At 36.6% G+C, this 17283-nt stretch overlaps 1 protein-coding gene and 1 long non-coding RNA gene across 2 annotated transcripts in view; one reads left to right on the top strand and one right to left on the bottom strand.

Annotated features, from left to right (window-relative positions):
* Positions 1-17283, top strand: part of DYNC1I1 (dynein cytoplasmic 1 intermediate chain 1) — a 438502-nt gene that overhangs the window by 16973 nt on the left and 404246 nt on the right. The gene's annotated exons all lie outside the window — the stretch shown is intronic.
* Positions 14744-17283, bottom strand: part of LOC144288879 (uncharacterized) — a 40124-nt gene continuing 37584 nt past the window's right edge. Inside the window, exons 4-5 of the long non-coding RNA XR_013356902.1 lie at positions 15226-15367; positions 14744-14811 (exon numbers count right to left, since the gene is read on the bottom strand). This is a non-coding gene — a long non-coding RNA (uncharacterized LOC144288879). The remainder of the gene's footprint in view (positions 14812-15225; positions 15368-17283) is intronic.

The following is a 17283-nucleotide window of genomic DNA, read 5'->3' as shown; positions in this document are numbered from 1 at the left end:
ATATATCTCTGTAACCACCCCCTTAGTCACTATCATATTGTAGAACATTTCCATCACCTCCAAAATTTTACTCATGCCCTCTAAATGTCAATCCATTCTGAACCCCAGCTTTAGGCAGCCACTGATCTGCTTTTTATCACTATAGATTATATTTACTTTTTTCTAGAATCTCATATAAATATTTTCACACAGCATGTAATTTTATATCTGGCTTATTTTGTTCAACATATTTCTGAGATTCATTCATATTGTTTAATGTATTAGTGGTTCATTTTATTGCTGAATAGTATTCCACTTTATGAATATAAAACAACTTATTTATCCATTCACCTATGATGGGCAGTATATTTCTGTTTATAACACTTATGAACAAAGTTTTTATGAACATTATATACAAATTTGTATATACACCAGCAGTGTAAGAGTGTTCCACTTGTTTCCCATCATCACCAACACTTGGTATGATTATGCTTTTATCTTAGCCATTCTAGTGGGTGTGAAAGGGTGTCTCATTGTAGTTTTAATTTGTACTTCTCTGATGACTAATGATGTTGACCATGTTTTCGTGTTTTATTGGCCATTTATGTACCCTCTTTGTGAAGTTGCTATTAAAACCTTTTGTTCAAAAAAAAACCTTTTGTTCATTTAAAAATTGGATTGTTTATCCTCTTATTGATATCAAAGAGTTATTTATATGTTCTATATGTGTCCTTTTTAGATAAATATGAAATGTGATACACACGTGTCCTATATGTAAATATATACATACACCGATGTATATATACACATAATATTAGGTATGCACACAAATAGTATTTTGGATATATATTAGATATTTTTTCCCAATCTATAGTCTGCCTTTTTCTTTCTTAAATGGTGTCTTTCTCAGAGAAACAGCTTTGAATTTTTTTTGAAATCTAATTTTTCAACTATTTCTTTAATATTCTTGCTTTTTTAGCCTTCCTAAGGAATTTGCCTGTGCCTTCATCATAAAGGAAGAAATGAGTTTTCTCCTGATATTCTTATGTTGGCTTATTTCAACCACTGTGTTAAGAATTTCCACATTCCCTTCCTTTCTCTTCCTTTCCACAGACTCATCCTGAGTTGACTGGAAGAGAGAGTAAGCATCATTAATGTGATGTTAATGTGACAAGAGAACAGTTAGAGCCAATTTAAGAACACAGAGAACAGTTGCAACATGTATAAAACCTTAGGCTAGAAGAATACTCTGAAAGGTCTTTCTTAACCAACTTGTTAAATGAGGTTTCTCAAGTTCTTCTCTATCATATCACGTTGGATGTCTTCTTCAAGGCACATTTATCTTTATGATCTTGTTTGTTTACCTGTTTCTCATCTGACCTCCATATTACACTGTAAGCTTTTCTGTCTTGTTCACATGTAATGAGTGAATGGATGAACCAAGAGAAGTCAGGTTGCAATGTGGCTGACAGAACTGACATCAATTTGGGGTTTGCAGCTTCCACCCTTTCAGCATCCAGAAACTTATCCTGTCTATCACTTTCACCTACTACATTTGTAAATTACTATATTGGGGTAAGGCCTCTGCACAGAATGTTAAGCCCATTCCTTAAGGGAAGCAATCTCTTTCTCTATTTTAATGAGAATTGGGATTCTCTGAAACTTCTGTGTTCAACCTTTCATGGATAAGAGATGATTCAGGACTGGGTAATGGGGGAATTATTAAGGAGATTGCTTATTTCTATAATTTCCTCTCTAACCTTTTAGATGGATAATTAGCAACAGAATATTGGTTTTCTTAGGTTGTTGCCTAGTAGCATAAACTTGGCTAAAGCAGTCTTGCTGGCTTTCTAGAAAAGGGCTTCTTTTACTGGTGTTTATCATTCAGCTGCTGAAATTCACACTGGGTGAAACTTGGCATGACAGCTCTCAGCTCAGTTGCAACTTAGAAGAAAACAGATTCTGCTTTGCTTAAATTGTTTTCGATTGACTGGGTAAGAATAAATTAAAGGTTCTTGTAGGTAATAGCTTCTGAATTCAATTAAAAATATCATCAGGCAGCTGCTTCTTTTTTTTTTCTGAAACTACAGAAATGATTTTGAGCTACTTAATTGATTTTCTTATGAAGTTTTATGACTGGCAGATTTAGCCTAATTCTTTCTCAACATTTTTCACTCACACCAATATAGGAATAGAAAATGGGAATCCGAAAAAAAAAATTCTAATTATCCTGCTATGGTAAGAATCTCAGAGTTATAAAATCTTAAAGGTCAGTCAATCCATCTCTTCATTTGTTCATTCATTCAAACATTGATTCATTGATCAAACATTTATCTTTTCATTTGGGCCAGGTTCACTGAACAAACGTATGATACTTATCACTCTCAGAAATTTTTGTTTACAAAAGACTCTAGTTTGCTAGTCTGTAAATTTCAAGCTGGCTGGGGTCACATGTGTTTTATTTACTGCTGTACAATAAGACCAAAAATAGTGGATTTTGATAACATTTGTGTAGATAGGAAAGAAGGAAGAGAGGGAGGTAGGTGGGAAGGAAAGGCTCTTTTTACTAGACCTAATGGAGTGTTTGTATCTTGCTCAAGTCACTGAGGTATGCCTGGACTTACTTGGCTCTTGGTTATATAGGCTCACAAAGTTAGTATTATATGCTAACAAGATCTGAGAGTCAAATTCAAAAGACTCAAATTTGCAGTGTAAACTCATATCTGGAATGCCTCTCACCTTTGCATCTGCTGCTATCCTCTACCTAGAACTCTTTCTCCAATTACCTATGTAATTCTCTCCCTCTTCATTGAGATCTCAACTTACATGTCACCTAAGTATATGCTTAGTAAATTTTTGTTAAATGAATGATGTCCCCAGATGTGTCCTCTTTCTTCATTATCTACCTCTAGACAATTTTTGGCGGGTTGTGTGGTCGGGAGGTGATCGAGTGCAGGAAGTATTATATGCTATTGTGGTATCATGATAAAGAATTATCTTATCAATACTACACACTTTTGTTATGTTGATGTGATTTTAGAGACATTATAGTCTATCAGTTACCAACTTGAGGCTCATGATGCCAAAAAGGTCCTTAGAGCTCTTTTTAATATTTCTATTTAAAAAAGGCTAATGAAACTCATAAGGATAACTATCCTTAATAAGGATGGGAGGGAAAACTAAAATAGATAATCCAGAGGTTGCAAAACTTCTCCAGATCACAGTGATTTGGTAATTTTTCATAGTATTCCTAGGCCAAAAGAAATTTCTAATAGTTCTGTTTATTAAATATATCCACACAACTTGAGAGTTTTTGTAGTATCTGAGAGAAATTGCTGTTTCCCTAGAAAATTGAAAATGTCTTTCAGTGCTCTTGTGAATTTGTTGCAATATTCTGGGGTGCCTTGGCACATAGTTTGGGAACCATGGAACTGACCAAAGGTTCTAAATTATGTGTTTGCCATATTACTAAGACCAAGTTAATATGATTCCAGCTTAGTTTGGCCATTGACAACATCAAAGAAATAACTAGTACAAGAGTACTGAACCAAATGCAACTCTCAGAGCACAAGTCCTATGGTTTTAGTGTTTGACTTAAATGTGTTGAATCCTGCCACAATGACGGCCAATATTAAGCAACCAAGAGTTCTGTGTTCTAAGGGACTGGATTCTTAGTTGTTCTTGTTTGTTAATAGTTTTTCAGTTCTTATGGCAATTTATGTGATTTCATAATACCCATAAAGTTTGCTGCTAGTAAATCATTTGCAATCTACATTGACAAAAGATAGTAATAATATGGGCAGAATAAACTGTTTATTGCTAAATAAATATGTACCTTTTTTGGTAAACAAAATCTTTTTTTTAAAGACTCTACTGACATGGGGATTGCAGGTAAAATACATTTTGAAAAGTTATATTGGTGCTGGTAAGTTTGTGAACAATTGCTCTAGTCCTTTGATTATATGGGATTCACCTTTGGCTGATTAGTGAAGCATTTACAAACACACTTTAGGGAGAGTGAAAGGGTAGAAGTTACCCCTGAAGAAGACTACTTGATTTTATTATGTGGTGATTTTGATGAGGAGTGCTGTCAGGGGGTGACATTTTTGTTTGGTTTGGTTTGGGTTGGGGTTTTTTGATGACATTTTTTTAATCTTCATCCCAGACTTTGGATTCCAGATTCCTGTACAGATGGTTCCTGACTTACAATGGTTTGACTTACAATTTTTTAACTTTATGGTGGTATGAAAGCAATATACATTCAATAGAAACTGTATTTTGAATTTTGAATTTAGATCTTTTTCTGGCCTAATATTAGTGGTAAGATATTCTCATGATATTGGGTAACAGCAGTAAGCCATAGCTTCCAGTTAGCCATGCAATCAAGAAGGTAAAAAACTTATAAATTTATGTCCATTCTGTACCTATGCAACCATTCTGTTTTTCATTTTCAGTACAGTATTCAATAAATTATATGATATTTGATACTTTATTTTAATAAACATTGTGTTAGATGATTTTGCCCAACTGTATACTAATTTAAGTGTTTTGAGCATATTTAATGTAGGCTAGGCTAAGTTACAATGTTTGGTGGTCTAGGTTTATTAAATGCAGTTTCAACTTAACGATATTTTCAGTTTATGCTGGGTTTATCGAGATGTAGCCCCACAGAAAGGTACACATAAAACAACTTCTGCAGTGGGTAATTGAACTTGAGAGTCTAAGGATAGTTTATATTTATTTAAAGATTTATTTATTTATTCATGAGAGATACAGAGAGAGAGAGAGAGAGAGAGAGAGAGAGAGGCAGAGACAAGCAGAGGGAGAAGCAGGCTCTTTGCAGGAGCCCCATGTGGGACTCGATCCCGAACCCCAGAATCACGACCTGAGCCGAAGGCAGATACTCAACTGTTGAGCCACCCAGATGTCCCTAAGGATAGTTTAAAGCAATAATTAACTTCCTATAGCATGAGTTTGGGATTTTGCTTATTTTCATTCATAAGACTGGATTTTGAAAAAGATAGCTTATGCTTTCCTTCTCATTTTGATGCTGTAACAAAGATTATAGAAGAAGTTAATGAAATGGAGAATAAGAAAAAATACAGAAAAATCAATGAAATCAAAACTGCTTTTTTGAAAAATCAACAATATTTGCCAAACTTAGGCTAGATTGCCAAGGAAGAAAAGAGGATTTAACTTATTAAAATCAGGAAGGAAAGTGGGGACATGACTACAACCTTACAGAAATAAAAAAAAAAAGAATTAAAAAGAAATAATATGAACAATTATATGCCAATAAATTAGGTAACTTGGATTAAATGAAAAAGTTCTTATAAAAACACAAACTACCAAAACTCACTCAATAAGAAATACAAAATCGGGATCCCTGGGTGGCGCAGCGGTTTGGCGCCTGCCTTTGGCCCAGGGCGCGATCCTGGAGACCCGGGATCGATTCCCACATCGGGCTCCCGGTGCATGGAGCCTGCTTCTCCCTCTGCCTGTGTCTCTGCCTCTCTCTCTCTCTGTGACTATCATAAATAAATAAAAAAAATAAAAAATAAAAAAAAAATATAAGAAATACAAAATCTAAATAGACCTATAATAAGAAAATAAATTTAATTAGTAATGAAAAAACTATGGACAAAGAAAAGTCCAGGCCTAGACAATTTTACTGGTGAATGCTACCAAACATTTAAAGAATGAATACCAATTCTTCATAAACTCTTCCAAAAAATACTAGAGAAGAGACATTTTATATTTTTTATTTTTTTATTGGTGTTCAATTTACTAACATACAGAATAACCCCCAGTGCCCGTCACCCATTCACTCCCACCCCCCACCCTCCTCCCCTTCTACCACCCCTAGTTCGTTTCCCAGAGTTAGCAGTCTTTACGTTCTCCCTTTCTGATATTTCCCACACATTTCTTCTCCCTTCCCTTATATTCCCTTTCACTATTATTTATATTCCCCAAATGAATGAGAACATATAATGTTTGTCGAGAAGAGAGCAATTCTTAATTCATTCTATAAGACCACTTTTATGCTGATACCAAACCCAAAGGTATCAAAAGAAAGGAAAACTATGGGCCAGTGCCTCTTAAAATGTGGATGCATGTCCTCAACAAAATACTAGTAAACCAAATTCAATTAACATATGAAAAGAATTATACACATTGACCAAGTGGGATTAATGCAAATTTGGTCTTTACATCTGAAAGTCAATTAATGTAATATGTCATATTAATAAAATAAAGGACAAAATCCCAAATGATCATTTGAATAGATGCAACAAAACCTTTTGATAAAATCCAATACCCTTTCATGATAAACATACTTAAAAAAATTAGGAATAGAAGTGCGCTTTCCCAACCTGATAAAGGACACCAAGAAAAAGTGCACAGCTAATATTTATAAAAGACTGAAGTCTTTCCATTTAAAATCAGACAAAGATGTCTTCTCTCTCACTCTAGTCAACATTGTACTAACCAAGAAAGTGAAATGCTTCAGGATTGGAGTGCGGGGAGGGAGAGGAGAGTTCAGTTGGCTGGCAAATCTTTCCTCTTCCAGTTAGGGAATTTGTGGCCAGCAGAAGACCAAATTACTGAAATGCAGGTGTCATACTCTCAGTACTGTTTATTCCCATGGTGCTTTGCCCACTCCTTCCATTCTCTAGGTCTTACACTTCTCACTCCTGTTCTCTCTCCCTATTGGTAGTGACCCCCTCACTGATTGGTGAGGAGCAAAAGAGCTACTCAATATTATTGCTGTGGCACCATTTGGTGGTTAGTTGCATCTAATGTAGAGTCACTGACAATTATTAAACATAGATTTTTTGCCTCTTTTAAAAATTGTATTCAATGCATAGCTTGAATATGAAATGAAATGACCAACTGTTGGCCCAACTTTGGAGAAACGGGTCTTCTATAAATTACACAATGTACCTAGCTCAAAGGCTCAGAGAGTACATGAGTCATTGCTCCTTTTGATATGAATGTGATACTGTTAAGTGCCTTTTCACATCACCTACGAAGTTCCCATATGATACCCTTTGAGGAAATCCCCCTCTACCAGGGTCCAAAGTGTGGTCTCACTGGATAATGACTGTTGGTATAGTGAAGTGATGCATTATTCTTGCCTTAATGACCTGATTCATTGCCTCCAGGTTCATTCTCTTCTTTAGGTCACACTGTTTACTTTTTTCTTCTACCTAGTGAAGGACTACTGCTTTCACAGCATACTTCATTTTGAGCATTGACGTCAATGACTTGCTGACTTCCAGGCAGTTGGTGGAGATCAGCTCACAGTTCTACCACTCGTCTGCATGAACAATCATAAACAGAAAGCCAAGCAGACCCCTTTCCGTACTTGTGCTATATTTATTCTTAGCACTCTACTGAGACTTGGCAACAGCAAATGGAACCAGGAGTTATTTTGTTTGGATTAGGTCAACAGTCATCCTCTGAGATTTTCATCTATCTTGTTTGTTACGGTGCATTGGTCTGTGTTCCAACATTCCATCCAAATCACAAATGTCTTGGATAAATCCATCTTGATAAATGACAAGGAGAGCTGAATCACTGATACTTATTTACTTTTCAAATTCGCATTTAAATCAATCATTATTAATAAAATGGCATTGATGTATGTCAACCAATGTTATTTCTTAGTTAAGAAAATAGGGTTGCAAACTCAAAGAATTCTAGTTTCCCTAATTTATCCAGAGATGTGTAAGTATGCCGCCACTTAAAAACACCATTCTTACTGCTCTTATAATTTCAATTATTCGGAGGAAGATGTTATTTCTTTTTTTGATATATTAAGTTTAGTACCTTTTTCTTTTTAAAGAAACAAAATATGGAAATGAGACATACTCTGTGGAATCCTCTTATTAAACTTCCTGTGTAAGTCTCTGGCCATAATTTGCATGTTGACTTTCATGTGTTTCTTCTCTTTATAAATACAGGTCTCCTATATTAGATATTCAAACTCTTTTATGGGTTCTGGTGCCTTTCCAATACACCTCTCACTCCACAATCACATTGTCCACCTCACCTTACTGCACAACACTTCACTTTTCTATCTCTGGTATCTACTTTGGTCTTCACAATAATCTTGTGAGGTAGGGCTGCCAGACATTGTGTGCATTTCTGTTTTACCTCCTATGTGAAAATTTCTGCTTCTTATAAATAGTGTAGTTATAAGAAAATTAATTATGCTTCAATAATTTTATAGTGCCCAGTGAAATACCAGGAGAAATGGCAAGGTGTTATAAAAACAGATTGAAGAATTTCTGACTTAAGAGTAAGAACCATCTTAGGTATATAGTGAAATAAACCTGGAACCAAGCTAATAAGAAAGAGAGTGGCATTGAGTAAGTGCCAAAAAATCCTGGAGCTACACATAAAATAATGCCATATGAGGTTTCTCAGCCTCTTCTATGTTTTTCATGCATGCCTCTCAGGCCACATATTGATTGTTAATTACACATCGTTTACACTCACACTTCCATTGACCCAAACTAGTTATGACATCCCAAACTAACCACACTGCTGAAATATGTAGAGGAACATATAGAGTGTTTGGTGAATACTATGTGCTATGAATATGCAGAATGATTTTAATTCTTAGAGAGTCAGAGCTGAAAAAATATTTTAGGAAACATCTCATCTAGTCTTCTTCCATATAGAAACAGAGGTTTAAACATTGCATGACTTGACCAAAGTTGCATATCCAAGGAGTGACTAAAGGAAGAGTTGCCTTCACAATTAACAGTATTTATTGAGGTCTTGATATGTGCCAAGCAGTATGACAATACATTGTTGTGCCTTATCTCCCTAAGCCCCCACACTACCCCTATGAGGAAGACACTGTTATTATCTTCATTTTAAGGATGAAAAAATTAGGGGTCCTTGGGTAGCTCAGTTGGTTAAGTGACTGCCTTTAGCTCAGGTCGTGATCCCAGGGTCCCAGGATCAAGTCCCGTATCAGGCTCCCTGGGAGCCTGCTTCCCCCTGCCTCTGCCTCTCTCTCTCTCTCTCTCTCTCTCTCCCCCTCAAATAAATAAATAAAATCTTTGAAAAAAATAAAGATAAGATAATTAAAGCTTAGAAAAGACAGGTAAAACATTTAAGATCACATAGTTCTTAAATGGTAGAAGGGAGACTTAAACCCAGGATGCCTATGATCAAAATGCCAACATGCAATCTACCAGTAGATGGCTACTCTTTCTGTTCTGGTTACCAAATCCTCCATCTGAAAATACCAACAGACTACATGGCTTTGGGATTAAATATAAAAGTCCTCATCAAAAAATAATGTTACAGGGATGCCTGGGTGGCTTAGCAGTTGGGCATCTGCCTTCAGCCCAGGGCATGATCCTGGAGTCCCGGGACTAAGTCCCACATCAGGATCCCTGCATGGAGCCTGCTTCTCTCTCTGCCTGTGTCTCTGACTCTCTCAATGTATCTCATGAATAAATAAATAAAATTTTTAAAAATTGATGCTACAGGTATCTTAAGACCAAAATTATTCCAATATCCTTACTTATCTAGAAGACAGGTTGAAGTTGCTTGTGAAAGCAGAAAGAAAGCAGTGATGATAAATATAAACAAATCAAACTGGATCCTCATGGTGGAACTTGCTCCTGGCTATGAACAGGGTTTTTCTTTTAAGGCATATGAATATTTTCTGTCATATGAGAAGTAGCCAATACAGAGCACCAGATAATGAACATTAACTTATACACGCAGGGTAGATAAATGGAGAAAACAAATAATGCTTAAGAAGCAAATACTAAATCAAGTATTATGGTAATTTCTTGTGGTTCTTGACAGCAGTGCTTGGAGGTTGAGTTATAATTGTTCACATCTGCTCATTAGGTCGGAGAGTAGGCATCAATGCCTAGAGTTTTTGTTTTGAGACATTGGATATTTTGTCATCAACACACAATTCTTCATTTATAATGAAAAAGACAAGATTAGATTACAGAATTGTTTCTAATCAAGATTAAATTATATGATGTGTTTCGTGCAGTACCTGGAATATAGTAGGCACTCAATAAATAGAAATTGATGCTATTGTTCTTCTTCTAATTATTATTACACACCTTCACCAGAGAATCATACAGAACCAGTTTTCCCCCACTTTCAACTTTGTTGTTATTGCAAGATTCTTTATCCCAGTACAGAGTGACAATTTCACTCAGGAGAAATTGGATATGATTTAAAAACTACTCATCCTATTTATTTAACTGAAGTGACTGCTTGCCTGTTTGAATTCACCAAACTGCCAGGTTTAGATCCAGCTTGCAGTTAGAGGCCACCAATAGGAAGGCACAGGCCCACACAGTTCCTAAAACATATGGATACAGGCCAGGATAAACATGAGATAATTAACTGAGTATCAGTCCAAATAACTGTTTTGGAGGAAAAATAAGTTCCTGTTATCTAGTCTTGATGAAGTCTCCTGGGGAAGGAAACATGCTGTCCAGGAAAAACCAGTGTAGTTGTCATCAGAAGAACTGGTAGGAGTCCCAACTCTTGTTATTAATTTGTTAAGAACTTTACTTTTTTCAAAAGTGTCTGTTTTGTTATTGTTGTTGTTTCAATGTTAAACGGGGCATTATTTTGAGAGTGCTATAAGATGGCGTATTAAAGGGCTTTGAAAATAATTTCATATTCATATAAAACTCCATCATAACATGATAAGCAAGGTCTAAACGCTTAATCATATAAAGTATGGAGTCATTTTATTGCATGATAAATGTAGGAAGCCCCAGGACCCAAATGTACCATCCATATCTGCCTCCGACCTGCTCAAGTTTGAAGTTTCCCAGTTAAAGGGCTGGTTTGGGCCAGGAAAATATCCAGGATGCAGGAATCCATTTTCCTATTTCTGCTTCCTTCAAGTTGAGATTGTCTGGTATTATCTTTTCTGTCTTCCCACTCAGATAAACTTTAGCTTTCTGTGATTGAGAAGGGGCTGCTCAGAGAATGGAAATCATGGCTGATTATAGTATATCCAAATTCATCATCTAGGGTGCCTTTCACTGTATTCCTATAAGAGGTTAAGTGAGTTACACATGGCCAGTGTGGAATGGAATAGAGAAAGGTTTATTTTCCTGATTGTGTAAGGGAAAGCACCACATTTACTGGAGGAAATAATTCGATATGCTGCATTCCATGTTATGCATGAACTGAGAGAAGGAATTGGCATTGCTGCTTTGGGGATGGTGTGCCTTGAGGAAGGGTATAGGGTGGAAAGAATACAGAAAGGAGAAAGCATGAAAAGAGAGTAGGAGGAAAGAGGCTTAGTAACTAGCAATATGCCCTTCTCTGGGTTCCCAGTAATCCCTGACTTTTCATTGTATGTACAAAATCCAAAAATATACCTGAAGTCATTGGAATTCTTGTGAGAATATGGGAAAAGTTTGAATTCTGAATCTGGATTTCTACTTGTCTGATATAAGAAGAGTGGAGATGAATAAACACAGGCATATAGACCCTGTTTGGACATCTGACTTATTTGTGAAACTTCCCAATACTCCTTAATAAATAATTACTCATGGCCAAGTCATTTAAAATGTGCACTGGAATCTCTAGAGAAGCTCAGTTTAACATCAGCTTTGAGTGTGGGTCTATATAATCCAAAGAAAGCTGAATTTATGTCTTCTGTTTGATGTAAATCTAGAATATGGTGAACTTTTGAGACTTACAACTGAAAATACTACTTTCTTTAAATCTTTTTAGATTGGGAACTAAGCCTGAATCCATGACTCCTCCACTGCACATCAAATAAGCAGGGCTCTGTAGATTAGCATCTTGGAACTCTTTGAATTCTTTGCATGAAATTGAAACTGCAGAGAATGCCATTTTATGCAAATGAATCCATCCCATGGCTATTGCATATAAATTTTATTCTTTGTTCTTAAACCATACAAGGAATATTATTTTCAGCTCTCATATATGTGTAGTGGACGTAGGGAGGGGGGATAAAGCTTTCTCTAATAGCGTATAAATATTTATTACCTAGGTTATTAAAACATTATACAAGAGCAGTGGTTACTACTTTGCCCCAATACCACCTGGAAGATATCACACGTTTTCTTCTCTCACAAGACAAGATACTTCCTTAGGAAATGGGGCAGGGAGGGGAAGAAAGATGGGCACATGTCCATTTGAAAGAAATGTGTGAGGAGCCAACCTAAAACCAAGCCAATCAGAATTGTTAGGGCTTTGTGTGCGGTAGAAATAGCTCCTCTTACTCATCTTGAGAATCTGTTAGGGGTTGAATTGTGCCTTCCAAAATTCATGTGTTCAAATCCTAACCTGCTATTACCTCAGAATGTGACTTTATTTGGAGATATAATTATTATAGAAGTAATCAAGTTAAAATGAACTGAACCTTAGTGTGAACCTTAATCCAGTATGACTGATATCTTTATGAAAAGGGAAAATCAGAAGACAGAGGGAAGACAATATGAAGGTATAAGGAAAAGGACAGGTGAACATGAAGACCACCATCCACCAGTCGGTGAGAAATGTCTGGAACAGATCCTTCCCTCTAAGCCCTCAGAAGGAACCAACTCTACCAACATCTTAATTTTGAACTTCTAGTCTTCAGAACTAGAGACAGTACACTTCTATTGGTTAAGCTACCTGTTCTGTGATAAGTGTTATGGCATCCATCCCATTTGTGGTATGTGTTATGGCAGCCCTAGCAAACTAATACTTTGACCTTCTATCATTGAAGAAAGCAAGAGGTACAAATCTAATCATACTTCAGCTATCATAACTCTGTGAGTAGGGAATTTCTAGAAGATAAATCATGAAATTTGTTCTAGATGGCTCATGTCTAATGGATAGGGTTCATTAGGGCTAGAGGTAAGAAAACCATTTATTCATTTATACTTTCAACCATGCCATTCATTTTTATTGCAAAAATAGTATAACTGTAATGTTACTTCACATCTGATATTTTCCCTATAAATTTTTATTTATTAAGAACTTATAAAAAGAGGGATCCCTGGGTGGCTCAGCAGTTCAGCACCTGCCTTTGGCCCAGGGCGTGATCCTGGAGTCCCGGGATCGAGTCCCACATCGGGCTCCTGGCATGGAGCCTGCTTCTCCCTCTGCCTGTGTCTCTGCCTCTCTCTCTCTCTCTATCATGAATAAATAAATAAAATCTTAAAAAAAAGTACTTATAAAAAGAAAATCATTCAGTAACCTACTACCTTAATAAGTCAATGTTCTGATTCTTTTTTGTTTAATCTTAGTTCTGAGCTAGATGCATACCTAATATCATTAGATTTAATTATAGTAGAAAAGAGATTTTTGTAGTTTGTTTTTCCCCTTTAACAATAGTTTTCAACTTGGGTTTTTTTCCCCCATACTCCAGTCATAGACTGGGACTTTTGGCAATGTCTGGAGACATTTTTGGTTGCTACAGCTGGGGTGGTGGTGCCATAGGCATCTAGGGGGTAGAGACCAGTGGTGCTGCTGAACATTCTGCAGTGCACAGGAGAGCCCCCCCACTCTGAAGGACAATGATCTGACCCCAAATGTCAATAGTATTGAAATTGAGAAACCTGGCTTTTTAATAAGCTTTCTTGAGTGTCCTCTATATTGTTGCTACAAAATCTTCATAATCTTTACTTTTATGGCTGCAAAATAGTCTATTGATCGATGTATTATAATGCATTTAACTAATAAACATGTAATGGGTTGTTTAGATGGTTTCTAACTTTTCACTGTTTTAAATAATAGTGCAAGTATATTTTTATTTATATAGCTTTTTAGATGATATTGAAGAAAAATTCCAACAGTGGAGTTTAGATTTAGGTATGAATAAACCAAATATCAAGAAAAATCGAGAACCATGAGAACCATATATGTATATATATGGGTTCCTTTCTAGGGAAACACTTTTGTTTTTCCTATTTCTGAGCTGTCCTAAAATTTTAACACCTGTGGTCCAGGATTGACCACCCCCCCCAACTCTTTTTCATATCTAAAAGATTAATCTAATAAAAATTTCTGTTTTCTAAGACCATTAATTGCTCATTACTTCATTTTATTTATAAATTTTTTAATTTAAAAAAATTATTTTTAAAAAAAGATTTTTTTTGTTTATTCGAGAGAGACAGAGAGACAGAGAGGCAGAGACACAGGCAGAGGGCAGAGGGAGAAGCAGGCTCCATGCAGGGAGCCAACATGGGACTCAATCCCGGGTCTCCAGGATCATGCCCTGCGCTGAAGGCAGCTAAACCACTGAGCCACCTGGGCTGCCCTATTTATTACTTTTTTAAAAAGATTTTGTTTATTTGAGAGAGAGAGTATGAGCAGTAGGGAGGGGCAGAGGAAGAGGAAGAAGCAGACTCCTCCCTGAGCAGAGTTTCAAGGAATCTGGCATCCTGACCTGGACCAAAGGCAGACACTTAATGGACTGAGCTACCCAAGTGCCCCTCATTACTTCATTTTAAAGGTCACCTTGGCCTGTTTTCACTGATTCATCATGACTCTTCCCTGGTTCTGAATAGCCTTTCTCAAATGCAACCATGTAAGATCTACTTGATCCCTGTGCATTTCTGACTCACTCACACAAAATCAAGAATTAACCTATCACCAGTTATCACAGACTAACTTCTTAAAGGAAAAAATGTAAAAGTTATTTTACATTACAAAAGAATAATACAACAAATTATAAAGCACTAGCCTTGAAAATCTTAAGACTGTACTAATATGTGAGTAGGTTGTTAAGCCAGAATAAGCAAACAAGGACCTTTAGCCTTTATTCGTGCTACTGAAGATTCATCTCCAATCATTTAGACATTTCTGCAAAGACAAAACAGATGGTTAGAGAGGATGAAAGGTGACTTTTCCTTGGCTCTGGGGAAACAAACCACCACCTCACACCCTGTCCCCACCCTCAGACACTCCTAAGTCGACTGTGATTGCCAGCTTTATGGGAAAGTGGTATCCAGCACCACCTGCAGCTATAGAGCTGGAAGGGAGAAGGCTGCTGAATGATTACTATAAGAATGAACAAAGGTAGGCTGATAAAACAGGTACAGAGACTTGCCTTCACTGGCCAGATGGGAAGGGGTAAATTCCATATTAAGACTTGGAATGAGAGAGTTTTAAATAGTGGTTACATTGGTTGCATATACTGGTTACATTGGTTACATTACAAATTTGTTATATGGCCTTCATCAAAATTGGCTGCTGAGATATATCATAACTACTTACCTTTGCCCCTCACCTCCCATTTCCATGGATTCCCAGAAACCTGGCAGCAACCACAGAGAACAAACTTCAAGCCTTGTCCATCCTGAGACATCTCAGTTCCCTCCTTTTTGTTTTAAAGCATGCATTTATGGGCCAGAATTTCCTAAAGAGAAGGGACAATTTGGGTAAACTTGATGTTAGATTCTATCAAAACCATTTCATAATCCATAAAAACAAGTGCCAAGTATAAAAATAAGTCAACATACTAAGTTGTAATAAATGCAAAGCCAGATCTAAAGTAAAATTTAAAAAACTCGAAAGTTCTGTTTACTTTAAATTATCAACAACAAAGCCAAGTACAAATATTTTTAATATCTATAGATTATTTTTTTAAATGCAAACATGAAACATATTAATTAGAGATTAAATTCATCTACATGACAATGTTCTACATCAGACAGTGAAGAGGTGTAAAGGACAATTTGTCATGACCATATGCTTAAATCCTTTGTAGGTTTCTTGAGGGAGAGACTATAAAAGAAGCATAACAAAATAAAAATCAAATTATTTTATTTATGAAACTGTTATTTCATTTGTTAAGGTATAGTTTGCTTAGCCTTGTTTTTTCCCTCAAAAAGCAAGGGCTTTCCCTCAAAAAGCAATAAACTATGTAGGTAGTTTATTTTGGGAAGTGGTCCTAAGAAACAGTAGCAAAGGGTAGTGGATAGTGGAAAGGAGGGAAAGCCAGCACAAGGGAGGTCTTGGGTTGGTCACTGATGTTGGCATCTGGAATTCTCTAACAAGCAGTATAGACTGTGCCTCAGAGTGTATTATCCAGATGGAAAAAGGGAGGGTACGGCCTTTATCCACTAGCTTGCATCCCTCATTGGTCAAAAGTTGACCTTTGAGTATTAACTCCCTTGTGTTTGCAGGCTATGTATGTAAGAGAGTATGACAGATTCCCAAAGGGTCCTTCAAGGTGGTGACAGAAAAGCCATAGGTCAGAATGCAGGAGGTAAGTGGTGAAGCCAATGTGAGGCGCTATCAGCATGTACCTGTGAGCAGAGGTATGGCTGTAACAATGTCTACAGTAAAAGGAAGAGACAGGGCATAGGGAGAGTCCACTATATCTCACGTGCCAGTTCTAACTGACTTATAGTGGCTGCTAGGAGTCTGGTTTGAGAAGAATCCATAAGCTGAATCTGGACTTGTCAGAAAAGAACCCAATGTCTGTGAGGTGGGAGTTATAGCATTTCTTAAGTCTATCCCTGTTTCATGTCCTCTGTATATACAGAGTCATAACTTTGTCTTCTTGCTTCCATCTTTGAAAGGAATGAAGTCAAGGAGGACTTTGGCTAACGGAGCAGCCAGAAACCAACACAACTTAGTTTTAAAATGCTCTTCCTCATAGGAATGTTTAGATTCCACTAGAAGATGTAATACAGAACAAAATTCTTTTGTCAATGTCTGACAAAGCAAATCTTTCGTGAGTTGGATTGGCAGATTATAACCAATTCCTTTAGATTCATTTGCTTTCAGTTAAAGAAAATAAAACATAAGAAGCATAACAATGAATGGTTTCACATAAATATCAGAAAGTGACATGATATTGACTTTTTAGAGAAGAAAAAAGAAATTTGCGGGTTATGCGTAATTCATAGATTTCTTGAGTCTTATAGCATTCTGGGCACATATCCTATTTGAGCTACACTCCCATGCCATATAGTGTTGGGAAGGTCACCTCCTTCTGTAGTACTTGTGAGGCTCCTCGGATGGGAGAAGTGTACATTCTTCTGGATGCTGTTTGTCATCTGTCCCCCAGAATTCCTTCCCTGGCTTTGCCTCCACCGACCATGTGTGTCAGCACTTCTACTGACTTCTTTCTCCTTCTGTTAGGCATCAGCTACCCTTTCCTTCATTTTCCGCAGTAGTTCTGTCAAAAAGCTGCTGTTGTCACAGAATTTTAATAAAGATTTGGGGATAATAGCCTACCTGGATGAAGACACTACCTGAATGGCTGATTTCAATCTATTCCTAAAGAACATGGCCAGGCTCTCCATAGGGGAATCCATTAGTGGC

This window comes from Canis aureus, chromosome 18 (genome assembly GCF_053574225.1).
Source record: "Canis aureus isolate CA01 chromosome 18, VMU_Caureus_v.1.0, whole genome shotgun sequence".
Lineage (NCBI taxonomy): Eukaryota > Metazoa > Chordata > Mammalia > Carnivora > Canidae > Canis > Canis aureus.
The sequence above is the reverse complement of the archived record's forward strand: the minus strand, read 5'-3'. Positions and strand labels throughout refer to the sequence as shown.